This window comes from Lactuca saligna, chromosome 1 (genome assembly GCF_052625555.1).
Source record: "Lactuca saligna cultivar CGN05327 chromosome 1, ASM5262555v1, whole genome shotgun sequence".
Lineage (NCBI taxonomy): Eukaryota > Viridiplantae > Streptophyta > Magnoliopsida > Asterales > Asteraceae > Lactuca > Lactuca saligna.
In genome coordinates, this window is record NC_136417.1 from 75,802,798 (window position 1) to 75,819,260 (window position 16,463).

The window sequence follows — 16,463 nt, forward strand, 5'->3', positions numbered from 1 at the left end:
CCAAAGCCGATCCTTTTAAGTGTCTTTTTTGCTTCGTAATGTGACGGGGGGACCTTGTTTCCTTCAAGAAATGCAGTTTGCAACAACTCAAGAAGTTGATCGAATGAACTATCAGTCCATTTGTTGATCACCTTGATATGCATCAGCTTTGCTAAAAAGTCAAGGGACGAAAACGAACATCCAGGATATAATTTGAATTGGACTTCCTCTAACAGCTTTTGAAATCCAACATCAACACCTCTACCGTCTGTATCTAGGTTCCCTTCGTTGCAATTGGTATCATTTTCAATCACACCTCCCATAACATCATCAATAACATCGGCCATCTCGTTACTACGCGGTATGTTTTCGACAACCGGGTGAGTTGTATTTTCGCCGTGATACTTCCATATAATATAATGTGGACTAAAACCATGTTGAAGTATATGGAATTTCATTATGGCTAGTAGTATAAATTTACTGACATTGCATTTGTTACATGGGCATCTAATTTGACCTTTGTTATCGACATGTGGTTTGGACCTCTCGAGAAAAGATTCAAGTCCTTGTTGGAACAAGGTAGAGTTACAGTTTTCAATAGTAGTTCACGTTTTATAAATAGACATGTTGCAACTGAAACAAAAGTTAGGTTTTAGTGTTTACTTTACAAGAAGTAGAACTTGGATTGAATATTTATAAGGATAGGGTAACCACTCAATCAGATGGAATAAAAAACCAGACAACAGGAAAGTATTCACAAGGGTAGGTTTCTTAAACAATCAATCATGTAATACACATATATCGAGAAACAAAGAGAAAATAACAACCGAATATTTCTTAAATTTTTTTTATTATAGCATGATATTTTAAACGATAGTAGATTTAGCGTAGCGTTTTAATTTTTTTTTTTATTATTAAATTTTACTTTAAACGATATTATATATTTGTTATTTATTTAATTAGTTTATTATGGTTTATTATTATTCTTCTTCTTTTTCTTTTTAAAACCTTTTTGACCAATTTTGATTTATCAATTTATTTTTGTTTTTATTTTTCTATTTTGATTAATTATAACGACAGTAGATTTAGCGAAGCGTTTTAATTTTTATTTTTTTTTATTATTAAATTTTACCTTAAACGATATTATATATTTGTTATTCATTTAATTAGTTTATTATGGTTTATTATTATTATTCTTCTTCTTTTTATTTTTAAAACCTTTTTGACCAAATTTGATTTATCAATTTATTTTTGTTTTTATTTTTCTATTTTGATTAATTATAACGATAGTAGATTTAGCGTAGCGTTTTAATTTTTAATTTTTTTTATTATTAAATTTTACTTTAAACGATATTATATATTTGTTATTTATTTAATTAGTTTATTATGGTTTATTATTCTTCTTCTTCTTTTTCTTTTTAAAACTTTTTTGACTGATTTTGATTTATCAATTTATTTTTGTTTTTATTTTTTTATTTTAATTAATTATAACGATGATTTAGCGTAGCGTTTTAATTTTTAATTTTTTTTATTATTAAATTTTACTTTAAACGATATTATATATTTGTTATTTATTTAATTAGTTTATTATGATTTATTATTATTATAATTCTTCTTTTTCTTTTTAAAACCTTTTTGATCAAATTTGATTTATCAATTTATTTTTGTTTTTATTTTTTTATTTTGATTAATTATAACGATAGTAGATTTAGCGTAGCGTTTTAATTTTTAATTTTTTTATTATTAAATTTTACTTTAAACGATATTATATATTTGTTATTTATTTAATTAGTTTATTATGCTTTATTATTCTTCTTCTTTTTCTTTTTCTTTTTAAAACCTTTTTGACCAATTTTGATTTATCAGTTTTTTTTTTATTTTTCTATTTTGATTAATTATAAATTAGTAGATTTAGCATAGCGTTTTAATTTTTAATTTTTTTTATTATTAAATTTTACTTTAAACGATATTATATATTTGTTATTTATTTAATTAGTTTATTACGGTTTATTATTATTCTTCTTCTTTTTTCTTTTTAAAACATTTTTGACCAATTTTGATTTATCAATTTATTTTTGTTTGTATTTTTCTATTTTGATTAATTATAACTTAGTAGATTTAGCGTAGCGTTTTAGTTTTAATTTTTTTTATTATTAAATTTTACTTTAAACAATATTATCTATTTGTTATTTATTTAATTAGTTTATTATGGTTTATTATTATTCTTCTTCTTTTTCTTTTTAAAATCTTTTTGATCAATTTTGATTTATCAATTTATTTTTGTTTTTATTTTTCTACTTTGATTAATTATAACTTAGTAAATTTAGCGTAGCGTTTTAATTTTTATTTTTTTATTATTAAATTTTACTTTAAACGATATTATATATTTGTTATTTATTTAATTAGTTTATTATGGTTTATTATTATTCTTCTTCTTTTTCTTTTTAAAACCTTTATGACCAATTTTGATTTATCAATTTATTTTTCTTTTTATTTTTCAATTTTTAATAATTATAACTTAGTAGATTTAGCATTTTAATTTTTAATTTTTTTATTACAAAATTTTACTTTAAACGATATTATACATTTGTTATTTATTTAATTGGTTTATTATGGTCTATTTCTTTTTCTTCTTTTAAAAACCTTTTTGACCAATGTTTCTTCATTAACTTATAGAAAAAAAATTATCTACTATTGATGTATTTATTTTACATACATATCCACACATATACATACATATACATTTTTACATGTATATACAAACATATACACACATTTTTACATACATATCCACACACACACACACACACACACACACACACACACACACACATATATATATATATATATATATATATATATATATATATATATATATATATATATATATACACATATACATATACATTTCACATACAAATACATACATTCCATATACATACATATATACATTTTAACATAGAGATTTTCATATATCCACACCCATGTACATAGATTTTTCACATATACATACATTTCACATACAAATACTCTTATACATATATTTTTTCACACATACACGTACATTTCATATACAAATACACATATACATATATATTTCAGATGCAAATACTCATATACACACATTTTTTCATACGTCGTCGCTATTACCTTGGTACGGAGAAACCCTATCCGTTGGATCAGATAAAAAACGAACGACCACGATTCACTCTGGAGGAGTCACTCGGATCGCCGACGTGGACTATTAGAGGCGACCCTATAGCGGCGACCCCTATCTTTTAGCGACGACAAGAAGGCGCCTTGTCGCATGTCGTCCCTAATACTCTCTGTCGTCTCTAATAGTGTCGCCCCTAATACCTATATTTCTTGTTGTGAAACTACCAATACCTAACCCTCCTTTATCTTCATCGTTTAATACCGGTCTCCATTTAACCCACAATATTTTTCTTTCTGATTCATTCTCTCCCCATAAGAAACAACACCTCAAATTCTCTAAAGCATCCAACACCGACTCAGGCATTTTAAATAAGGATATAGAGAAAATACCCAAGCTATTAAGCACATATTTAATCAGAGTTAATGTAACATCCATAAATTTTATGTCAAATTTAAACTTTTCAATTATAGATAAAAATCAAATAGCATTGTTTACAAAAATGTTTTGAAATTATTATCCATCAGAGTGTCCCAAAATCATAACATAAGGATGAGGAGCGGTACAGTCACGCCTTCGTCTTGCCATGATCTCCTGAAGTACCTGAAACAATAAACTTAAAACTGTAAGCCCGAGGGCTTAGTGAGCTACCCCCAAAATACCAATACCACACTGACAATACCATATCAGCAATAATAAATCAATCAACATGCATATTGGGCCATCGGCCCGACTGGACCGCCCTACAGGGCCTACAGTCTATCTGGATCTATCTCGAGCCTTCGGCATGACTGGTCCGCCACGTGGGCCTATAGTCTCCCTGGACCGCTCATAGGGTATGTTGGCCTTTAGCACAAAGCAGGACCGCCTCAACCCAACCAATAAGCAAATAACCATGTGCGCATAACTATCATATACCAGCATATACAAACATCAAACATATCTATATCACTGATCATTAATCATTGAATTCTCTCGTAACTAGAGCACCGACCTAGCAGGTTACTAACATACCAATCCCTACGGATTATAAGAGCATAGCATACTGTCTACCCTGATTCTGATTTAACAGATCATAACTACATATAGCATACCATAACAATAATAACTAAAGGGCCGTCCTTGGTGCCGTAGACCCTATCGATATAGTGAGGATAACTCACCTTGAAGATGTCGACTCAAAAGGTAAACTCCAACTCTCGGATCACTTGACACAGGCTCCACCACCTATAGTACAATATACTCATAAGTCCTTAACCTTATAAGGTACTCCATAACACACTAGTCAACTCCTATTCAAAGTTAAAGTCCTCAGTCAAGGTCAACAATCCATGTTGACCTCGACTCGCCGAGTACCCTCGGCTACTCGCCGAGTTCCTTGAAGCGTATTCCAACTCGCCAAGTCATCGGGGTGACCCGTCGAGTTCCTTTGATTCTTTATCAAACTTTAAGGCCACCCTTCGAGTTTCCTCCTTGCAACTCGACGGATACACACGCATACGTGTCCTGGAGAAAACTCATCAGACTCGCCGAGTTGCTCTTCAACTCGTCGAGTTTATGGCAATCATCATCAGAATCGCCGAGTTGTTCCTCCAACTCATCGAGTTCATGGCCATCTTCATGTGACTCGCCGAGTCCATTCAGTCCTTTTTTCCATACATACTTGTTTTGAGCCATGCAACGGCTCTAACTCATAGATCCAAGCTTCTAGGGCATGCTTATCACGTAAAGTTGCAAACTTTACGTCCATGCATGGCTATAAAGGCTCTAAATGCCTATTTTAAGTTCTTAATGGAGCTTCATGCTCAAGAGGGACCTCAATCATGACCAAAACTGTAACTTTATGCTTCTAGCATCCAAAGCGGGTCCAGATATGAAGTTACAACCTTAGATCTAGCCCATAGCTCATCTTACCAACTTAATATTCCACAAAAACCCTAAAACTCAACCAATAGAAGAGATCTACAAGAAAGATGGCGATTTGGGTACCTCTAGAAGATGATAACTGAGATAAGTGTTGATTCCCACACTCTACTTGCTCCAATCTCCTTCTCCTCCAATCCTTCTCCCTCCAAAGATCCTTTTTTCAAGCTTCAAACACACAATGGACACACACACACACGAATTAGGGTTCTCAAGGACTCTCTAGAACTATAAAGAGGCCAAAGGAGGTTGAAGCTCCTTTAAATAGGGGTGCAAACCCCAGGATTTAGGGTTTCATCTGCCAGCTCCTACTCGCTGAGTCCCAATATGGACTCGTCAAGCAGGTCACTTAACACGCGATCCCACCCCGCTACTACTCGACGAGTAGGGCAACCAACTCGTCGAGTAGAGCTTAACCTAATAAATCTTATTTAAACAATACCTGAGAATCGGGGCCTTACAGTTAACCTACCACACACCAAATAAAGATTAGCTTTCCTATTCGAAAGTCTTTTCTTGAATTTTGAGACCACCATATCCCATTTATTAATTCTTGTTATTTTCTCCCTAATAGGTAAACCAAGGTAATAAAAATGGATCGAGGCAGCCATACACCCAATACCCACAACCATAACCTCCACTTGCGCATCAATACACCCAATACCCATAGCCATAACCTCCACTCGAGCATCAATAGCACAAATACCATATAAATTAGACTTTTGTAAATTAAGTCTAAGGCCCGAGACATAAAACAATTTAAAATCATAAACAAATTTGAAATGTTTTGTTGATTTCATTCCCCCATAAAACAAAACATCATCCGCATAAAACAAATAAGATAGAGAAAAACCATCTTCTCTCACCCTAGCACCACAGAACAAGCCTTGGCTAACTGCATCTTCAATAGCCACGTGTAAACCTTCCATAACAATAATAAATAATAAAGGGATAATGGATTACCTTATCGTAGGCCTCTGTATAAAGAAAATTCGTGTATTAGGCTTCCATTAACATGGATGGAAGCATGAGAAGACACCAAATAGGCATTAATACAACCAATCCACTTCTGATTAAAACCCATAAACACCATAATCTGCAATAAATAACCCTAACATACCGAGTCGTACGCTTTATCAAAATCAACCTTCAGAATCATCACCTTTATTTTTCTCGTTTTATCAAAATCAACTAATAATCTCAAAGGGCCATCCAAGATTTGTTTACCCTTGACAAACACAAATTGTTTCGGGCTAACAATATTAGTGATAACTAACGCCAAACGATCAGCTAACAACTTTGCAATAATTTTATATTGAAATCCAATCAAACTAATCGGCCTACAATCCTTAACAAATGTAGGATTACTAATTTTCATGAGAAATGTAATAAAGGAGGAGTTACAGCCATTCAGAATGAAACATGTATCAAAGAATTCATTTACAAAGTTATAGATGCCTTCTTTCAAGAGATCCCAAAACTTCTTGACAAACCGGAATGAAAAGCCATCAAGACATGGAGATCGATCACTTCAACACGACCAAATAGCATTTCGAAATTCATCTATAGTGAATCTCGAACTCATGAAGTCTCTTTGATCTAAATCTAGAAACTTGAGCCGAGAACTAGGATTAGATAAAGTAGCACCCAAAAAAACCTTTGAATTTCTCTTTAAAATAACTGAAAAAATGATTTTTAACTTGACTAGGATCATCCACCCAAATACCATCTACCATAATACCTGAGATAGCTAATTTTCTTCTCTTTTTCTTGATCATAGCATGGAAAAACTTAGAGTTGTCATCACCATCTACTCCCCATTTTATTTTCATTTTTTGAGTTGCATCCAAACCTTCAATCTTTTTGACATCAGCATCAGCCAACTATTTAAGAACATCAATCCTAGCCAAAGTAGCATCTTCATCTCTATTCCCACCATCTAAAATCATATCAATGTCATTAAGCTCACTCAAGAGCACCCTCTTAGCCCCTCAGTTAGACAAACTCACACCCTTATGCCATTCTTTCAATCTATTTTCAACACCTTAAATTTTATTTTTAAAAATAATAAAATTATTGGTTTGAACCCCCATAATCCATATTCGACCATGCATCAATCATGGTATTATGAAACCCTTCAAACAATAACAACGAATGAAACAACTTAAACGGGGTAGGACCATAATCAATGTTTTCATTTTTTTGAACAATCGGACTATGATCAGACCATAACCTCGAAGCACCAATCCAACCAAGTTTGAATACCACTCTGAAAACCAATAAGTAATAAAATATATATATCAAGTTGCGACATTTTAGAGCACAAACAATCAACTCTAATATATTTTCTCCCTCCCATCGGCACATCTACTAGCTCCATATCAATAAGAAAGTTATTGAATTAATTCGCCTTAGCTTGACAAAAAACAGAACCACTTCTTTCATTGTCATCCGTAACAACATTGAAATCACCAAAAATAATGTATTCTCCTACATTACTTCTCATAAAATTTGAAAAATTATCACAATTTTTTTTTATCATGTCTACCTTGTGGAGCATAAACACTGACAACAAAAAAATTTATCCCCTACATAATCAAAACATTTTACATAGACCAAACTCTATCTTTTTTTAAAAATGGAAGGATGCCACACAGTCAAATATACCACCCGATCTCCCTTGAGCACTACTACTAGCCACATCAAACTGATGATTCGCTCATAAAGAACGAACCAAAAACAAATCTAGTTTGGTCGATCTCAATTCTTGCGCCCCTAACGGCACTAATATTATGATCCGTACAAAGATTTTTAATCCAACCTCTATTCTTTTGGTATTTCATGCCACACAAATTAATAAACAAACCTACTTGTTCACCATTTCTTTCAATCATTCGAGTCACATCTTCCTTACAACCGGTAAAATCATAGCCCAACACCTTTCCAAACTCAACATAACTCTCCATTCATTCAATTAATGAACGAAAATTAACATGTTTCTTTAGGAGATTAACTTTATTACCTTGAATATAAAAAGGTAAATTAATGCATTTTCTCCGATTGACTGGATCAAGAATGTAACAGAGAGTGGAACTGGTGGCGATTAAAACAAGAGGAACTGATAATGATCTAGATTCCTGGCAGCAAACACTTCCTTTATCCTCTAACAATTTGACACCTCCCATTTCCTACACACCCCTTTCTTTTCCACCATTTGAATCTGTCTCCGGAGGACTATCCTCCGAGTTTGCCTTCTTATTTTTGAAATTTCCCACATCACACCCTTCATCTCTTTTTCAATAAAATCATATTCGCTAGACACCTCTTCAAAATTATCTTCTTGCAACTCGTCAAATTTTTCATGAACCTTGTTTGGGAAACCCAATCAGGCATAAACTGATTCATTTCAAACTCTTCTCCTTGCTCACTTTCATTATCCTCCTCTTCATTAACATCACTTGAATCATCATCGTTATCATGCAACACCTCTTCCTCTTCATCACGTTCTTTATCTATTTTAATTTCCAGACACCAAGTTGCAATCTCTTTAACATATATTTGATAGAACTTTCCATCAATATTCAACAAAGGCCTATCTGTAACGAAAATATACACCTTTCCACTACTCAATTGTTCATCCAAATCTTCATCCACAAATAAACATTGCCATACATTTCATCCTCCCACATACTTTTGGACCCCTTCATTACTTTTTAAATTGTTACAGGCATTCGATGAATCAAATTGAAACCAGACCCATAAACCTCCAACATATTTTACTTTAATCTCCAAAAAAACCTTCTCCTTTACACATCTTGAAAAGATGAGGAATAAGAGTAGCTTGTTTAACCTTACCTAAAACTATCAATGTGGAGTCACCAATAGCCATCAGATAAGTAAGCGTTAAGGGTAATCTGATTCACTTTTTTTTTTTTTTTTATTCTGAACGTTATTTATATTAACTCCCTTCTAACCTTGAACTACACTTGTGTAAGAGCTACCTTGCGCATGATGATTTTCATGCACATGCACCTTCCCTTTCTCTAGCTTCCTTTTCTACCTGTTGTGATTTCACATTTAGATTGCTCTTTTGATCACGATTGAATCTAGCAACCAAAACAAAAACATGGTACAAAACAATCCAAAACATTTACAAGTCTACTTTCCACACGTTTTTCATCTTGGATATTAAAAAAACGAACAAACTCAAATTTCTTCCCAAACATAAAGAGTTTCATAGGAACATAAATGTCTACAACCTTTGTGTAATCTTTAAACACTTTCCATAACTTCTTTACATCCATCTCCTTTGGAAAATTAGCTACAAAGAAATTAGTTGATAGTCTTTAAACATCCCGCTGATTAGGGTTACGACCACTCCCCGATTGTCGATTTTCCCTATCTTCCAAGTCCAGAGTCTGCTTGATCACGGAAGCCCTGCTTCCCGTCTCCCATATTCCCAAAAAATCGTCAAGATAGATGCAGAAGAAGCAGATCTTCAAAACAGTTGCAAAAGAGGTAGAGAATCAACGAAATACCAAAAAAAACATGTGGTAATCCAATCGTAATCAGCAATTGTCGGCGTTTGATCCTGTCGGGATGGTGCTCCCACTATCGCTAGAGAGGGGGAAAGGGGTTTTCAAAATTTAACAAGACTTAAACACTATAAAAGACTTATTTTAAGTGTTCACTCCCAAACACCCTAGTGTCATTTGAAAATTTATTTTGTATCAGGTATTGTAATATAATTTTAACAAAAGTTTTAATATAAAGTGATATATTTGATGGATTTTGGGAAGCTAAAAGAAATCTTTTTTTTACAAAACAATTTTAAGCGGCAACGAAAAACTTTAAAATAACTAATTATTTAACAATTATTGTAACAAAACAACAAAAACAATCAAATTTCATGAAGTAGAAATATTATGACAACCATAGAATGTTAAGAATACATCTTTAGAGACTTTGATACCCCATAGTGTTGGGGAGTCGATGAAGATGAAAAAACTCAACAATAGAGTTTCTCTATAATGTAGCCATCAGCAAGAGTAAAGCTCATAAGAATGCAAGTTCCCTTCTTGTATGAAGTACTCGTTAAACTTTTATGTGCTTAATACTATTTAGCATAAAAATATAAGTACTTCTAAGCACCAAATCTTCAATTAACTTCAGAAGACAACAACAACAAGAAGAAAAGTAATAGAATCCACAGTTCTAGAGAGAAAAAAACAAGAAAATGATTTTCGAAAGTTCAAGCAACATAAAAGCTAGTTATATTTCTCCTTTATAATAACTTGCAAGTAAGAAGCACCATCACTCATAAATGAAAGCATGGGTTGCAAATGTAAGAGAAATGGGGGTGTAAGAGGTTTCCTTACAAGCAACCTCACATTCTCCATTCAAACTCACGACTTTGACCACAAAAGGTCAAAGCATGGGTGTCTTCCATCACTTATTATATAAAAGTATGTATACATTTTATTTATAGATTTTAGCTTTATATAAGTGGACTACTAAAGGTCCAACAAGATGTGAACAACATGTAAATAATACATTATGATTTTCTAGTTGTTTTTTTATCTTTAAAAAATATTATCTCAATAAATAATAATTTCCTAATTAAATACAAGAGTTGAATATATTTATTAATAATCATATTTATAATAAAGATTCAGTATATACCAACTGGTTATAGGTTTGACCCTATAGGATTTTAAAATGATTCTTGGGCATATAGATCAAACAATCTTCCACTTGCACAAGGTTCATTGTAGGTTGATACATATAGTGGTTGACATCTAGAAACAAACAAATTCCCCCAACAACACACAAAAGGTGCCATCCAACAACTGACCAATTTCCAGATGCTCCAAAGCCACAATTGGTTTTAAGGTGTGGTATCAATTATTTCTTTGTATCAAACATCATGTTAAACCATGAGATATGTATCAAAATAAATCTCATTTTGGTTTTCAGCTTTTAGTATCTAGATGATTTTAACCACAAACTAGGTGATCAGGCAAAAAGGAACAAACATAAAACATTCACTAAGTGGAAAATTGAACTAACTAGATAGATTCACACAATAAAAACCAAGTCTAATGATTGATTACACAAAAGTACTAATCTTGCAGAACTGAAATGTAGGGTTTTAGCCAGACATGACTAAAATCTTATCTAAAAGAATGTAAAGAGAAATTGACTAATATTACTAATCTAATTGAATGAGATGATCCACAATCTTCATGTAACAACCGAAAAAATTTTAAAAGAAATTCTAACTTTCCAAAAATCATTTTTACACAATTAAAAGTTATTCAAACATCAACAAGTTCTAATTGCTATAAAAATGTTTTCATATCAGACTTCCCAGAAATCCAAAATCATAAAAACGGGGATGTGTACGTCACGCCTTCGCCTTTCCATGGTCAACTGATGTACCTGAAACAATAAACGATAAAATGTAAGCTTGAAGACTCAGTGAGTTACCCCCAAAATACCAACCTCTAGCATCCAATACAAAAAATAATAATTAACAGCATGCATAATGAGCCTTTAGCCTGACTGGACCGCCTCCTACGGGCCTACAACCTATCTGGACTGCTCTCGAGCCTTCGGCATGACTAGACCGCCTCCTACGGGCCTACAGCCTATCCGGACCGCTCCGGGTATGTTGGCCTCAACCACACAAAGCAGGACACCAAAAACTATTAATGCCCATACCTAGTTCTAAATGCCGTCTTCTCCATATCCTTCTCCCTTACTCTTACTTGATGGTACCCGGACCTCAAATCAATCTTGGAAAGCCAAGATGCCCCTGTAACTGATCAAACAGGTCGTCTATCCTTGGGAGTGGGTAACGGTTCTTCACCGCTAACTTGTTCAACTCCCTATAGTCTATGCACATCCGATGAGATCCATCCTTCTTCTTTACAAAGAGTATCGAGGGTCCCCATGGAGAACTACTCGGACGAATGAACTGCTTCCCTAGCAGCTCCTGCAGCTACGACGACAGTCCTGCATCTCTGGTGGTGCCAGTCGGTACGGGGCCTTAGCCACAAGGGCCGCACCCGGCACCAGGTCGATCCTGAACTCGACCTACCTCTCTACTGGGACATCTGAAACTGGAGAGGGGATGTCGACCCGTGTATCCTCCACGTACGCAAGATAACCCCCACACCCGTGCTGAATATACTGTCGAGCCCTTGCAGCTGAACAAAATCAAAAACGCTATCTGGTGCCTTCACCATAAACCACCAGTTCTCCCCCACTTGGGGTTCGAACTGTAACCCGCTGACCTTTGCAGTTAATCATGGCACTGAACCGACTCAATCAATCCATCTCCACAATCACGAAGACATCCCTCATGGGGATGGGAATCAGGTCAATCGAAAAAGGTATCCCAAATATCACCAATGTGCAATCCCTATAAATTGAAGAAGCAGAAACCCCAAGCTCACTGGCAATAGAGACTAATAACGAACACTCGAGCTCTCCTAAAGGCAGACCGAGTCTGCTACCGAGAGTCGGGGAAACGAACGAACGACTCGCACCCGAGTCGAATAATACCAAGGCAGGCAAGGAATTCACTAAAAATGTACCTAATACAGGTACCCACAATAATATGGAATATACAATCATATATATTAAGCAAGAAAGAGTATAGAAAAATACCGGCCACCACATCTGGTGCTGCTCTGGCCTCCTCGGTAATGGGCTGAAAAATGCATCCTCGAGACTTCGGAGGCTCCACACCACCCTGCTTCCCATCCGTGATCTTCAATGTAGTCAACGATGGAGCCTGCACCGGTCTGGCGGCTAACTGCGGACAGTGGGTCTTTACATGAACCACCTGATGACAATGATAGCAAATCCTCATAACAAGAGTAAAGGCGGGCTGGCGGCACTCCCATGCGTAATGTACCTCCTTGCCACATTTGTGGCATCTAGTACTCAATCGACATACTCCCAAATTAACCTTCACGTACTTTTCACAAGTGCGGGCCTGCTGCCCTCCCGACCTAGACTCTACGGCCTTGAACCGTTTCTCCGTCGGCTGCGCTTGACCTGGGGCCTGCCTCGCCTCATGTATCTGCAGCTCAATCTCCAGCTCGCGCCTCCTCGCGGCCTCCTGAAGTTCCAATAACGTACTACACCTCTGTGTCGTGACAAACTGTCTAATATTCGTCTTGAGCATACCCAAATAGCGAGTCATCTGTGCCTGCTCTGACGCGAACTCCGGGCAAAACATCACCCTCTCAGTAAACAGTCTCGTAATCTTTGCCACGGAACATGGACCCCAGGCCAACAACCAACAGGTTGGAATACCCACATATTATGAGTCCAATCATCCTCGGGATGGAATACTCACAACCCATAACCAACAGGATGGAATTCCCAGGTCTATTGGCTTTCGCACAAAGCAGATAAGCCTCAACCGCCCAATAACATGTGTACATATAACAGATAATCACATAACGGTCTATAGACAACAAACTGATCTATCGGATCATACCACATAACATATAATATTATCCTACCCACTAGGATACTGAACTAACAGATTATACCACATACCACATAACATTATCCTACCCTCTAGGATTCCGATCTCACATATCATACTAGCATATCATAACCAGATAGCAATCCAAAGGGCCGACCTTGGTGCCTTAAAACCTTGAGTATAATGAGGATAACTCACCTCGCAAGTAGCTCGGAAGGTAGTGTCAAACTCCTCCAAATGTAGCTCCAACTCCAACACCTATATTCACCAATGACCCTTGCTATACATATACAATTTACCAAAATACCCTCAGAGGTCAACTGGTCAACCCTAGGTCAAGGTCAAAGTCAACTATCAAGGTTATTCAGTCCATGTTGACCTCAACTCGTCCAGTACCCTCATCTACTTGCCGAGTTCCTCGCATAACTTGCCAACTTGCCGAGTCACTTGTCTGACACGCCGAGCCCAAGGCAATCTTCATCGGACCCGGCGATTCATTCATCCAACTTGCCAAGTCTACGACAATCTTCATAGGACTCACTGAGTTGACCATGCCACTCGTCGAGTCCCTTCAGTCCTTCATCCATACAGTTGCTTTTTGAGCAATGCCAAGACTTCATACTGCAGATCCATCTTCCCAAGTCATGCATATCACGTAAAGTTGCAAACTTTACATGCATGCAAGGCTCTAAAGAGTCATTTTGCCAAATCCAAACTTGAAATGGAGTTTAACTCAATAGGAAGGTTTCATACATGACAAAGCTAGAAACTTTATGAACCTAGAACCCAAGGAGGGTTCAGATGTGAAGTTGCAACTTCAGATCTAGCTCATACACAGCAATAACGTCATAACCAAGCCAAAATCCCTAAACTTCACCCATATGAGATCTAGAAGGAAATGAGGCCAAGATCATGAATTAATACCTCAAATGAAGCTAACTGGGATAGATTTTGTAGATCCACACGAGTCTCTTGCTGCTAGCTACTTGACCTTCAAGCTCCCTTTACAAGTTCCACCTTCTGAAGCTCCAAACACACTCAAATGAAGTTCTCACATGAAATAGGGATTGATGGACTCTCTAGAGGCTGTAGGGGACTAAGGAGGGGAGGGGGGCTAATGATCCCTTAAACAGGGTGCAAAATTCCGGAATTTAGGGTTTCACCCTCTAGCCCCAACTCATCGAGTCACTCTTCCTCAACTTTGATCTTCATCTACCCCCACTCCCTCTATTGGACTTCATTCCTCTTTCCTTAGAACTAAGAATATTGTTAGAGGATTCTTTAGTACTTCGTCTACGCTGATCCTCACCAAGGATTAAATCGTGTGTGCCTTCGAATGTTAGCTTGGCATCTCCAGTTGAGATGCTAACTGTTGCCACTGCTCTTGACCAACTTTCAGGAAATGATGCTAATAGTAGCAATGCTTGGACTTCATCTTCAAATTTAATCTTAATCAATGTCAACCTTGACAGGATCAAATTAAATTCATTGACATGATCAGTGACTGAGCCACCTTCCTTCATCTATAAATTTACCAATTGCAAAATCAGGTGAACCTTATTTGTTGTTGAAGGTTTCTCGTACATGTTAAATAGTTCTTTGACCAACCTATAAGTTGTATTCTCATTGACAATGTTGTAAGCAACGTTCTTTGCCAATGATGGTCTCACCATACCAAGTGTCTACCAATCTAAGAATTCCCAATCCTCCAGCTTCATAAGGAATGGCTTATCTTCTGAAAAGGGTTCATGTAAATTCTTTTGGTAGATGTAGTCTTCAATTTGTATTTTCCAAAAAACCAAAATGTTTTCCATTGTACTTGTCGATCTTAGCACTCCCGTCTTCATCCATAACTATGATACCAATTTATTGGGTGACAACAAAACAAGTTAACCATTTTAGACAAATATCAAATAAACTTCGGTCAACTCGCGGAATTAAAGCTTCTGAAAAACGTAAATTAAAAGAACAATTAAAATATTTAACGTGGTTCCGCCAAGGTGACCTCTGTCCACGGGCGATCGAAAGAAAAGAATTTATTAGAGTAAATTACATGAATGGTCCCTATGGTTTGGGGTAATTTACGCGTTTGGTCCCTAACTAATTTTTTTAACTCGAAAAGTCCCTAATGTTTGCTTTTGTTACACATTTGGTCCCTACTATTTGTTTTTGTTACGCACTTGGTCCCTATCTTACCTAAAAAAAACTATTATTTAAATAGGGAAAAATGGTGGGATAGGTAAGGTAAGGTGAGGGGAATGGAGTTCAGGGTGTGTTTATTTAAATAAATTAAAAAATCAATGGCAAAATAGTCTTTTTAGGTAAGATAGGGATCAAACGTGTAACAAAAACAAACTGTAGGGACCTTCCTAGTTAAAAAAAATAAGTTAGGGACCAAACATGCAAATTACCCTAAACCATAGGGACCATTCGTGTAATTTACTCATTTTATTAACTTACTAGAACTATTACAAGCACTATAAATTGTATCTCACTTTGAGCTCTTATAGAAATCTATCAATTTTACAATGATTGAGGTTGAGCCTATTTATAGGCAAGCATGGGAAACCCTAATTTTGATGGGTCGGTCCCATTTAAAATTATCCCATTAAGGGGATGCCTTAAAGTCCAATTAATCACGGAGTTCCATACAAAGGCTTCTAGAGCCTTCAACCTCATGAGCATCAACTAAATACATGATGGAGCATCATGGGTCATGATGGCACATCATGAGCCACCATGGACCATCATGATGGCGTACCTGCCATAAATATGGCACATCAGCCATGTAGAGCATCCTCCTCGAGCATCTTCATCCTTCTGAGAAACATTAAACAATCTTGAGCATCTTAGTGAACCTAACACCTAAGTAGCGCATCAGGAGCCATGATGGCACACCTT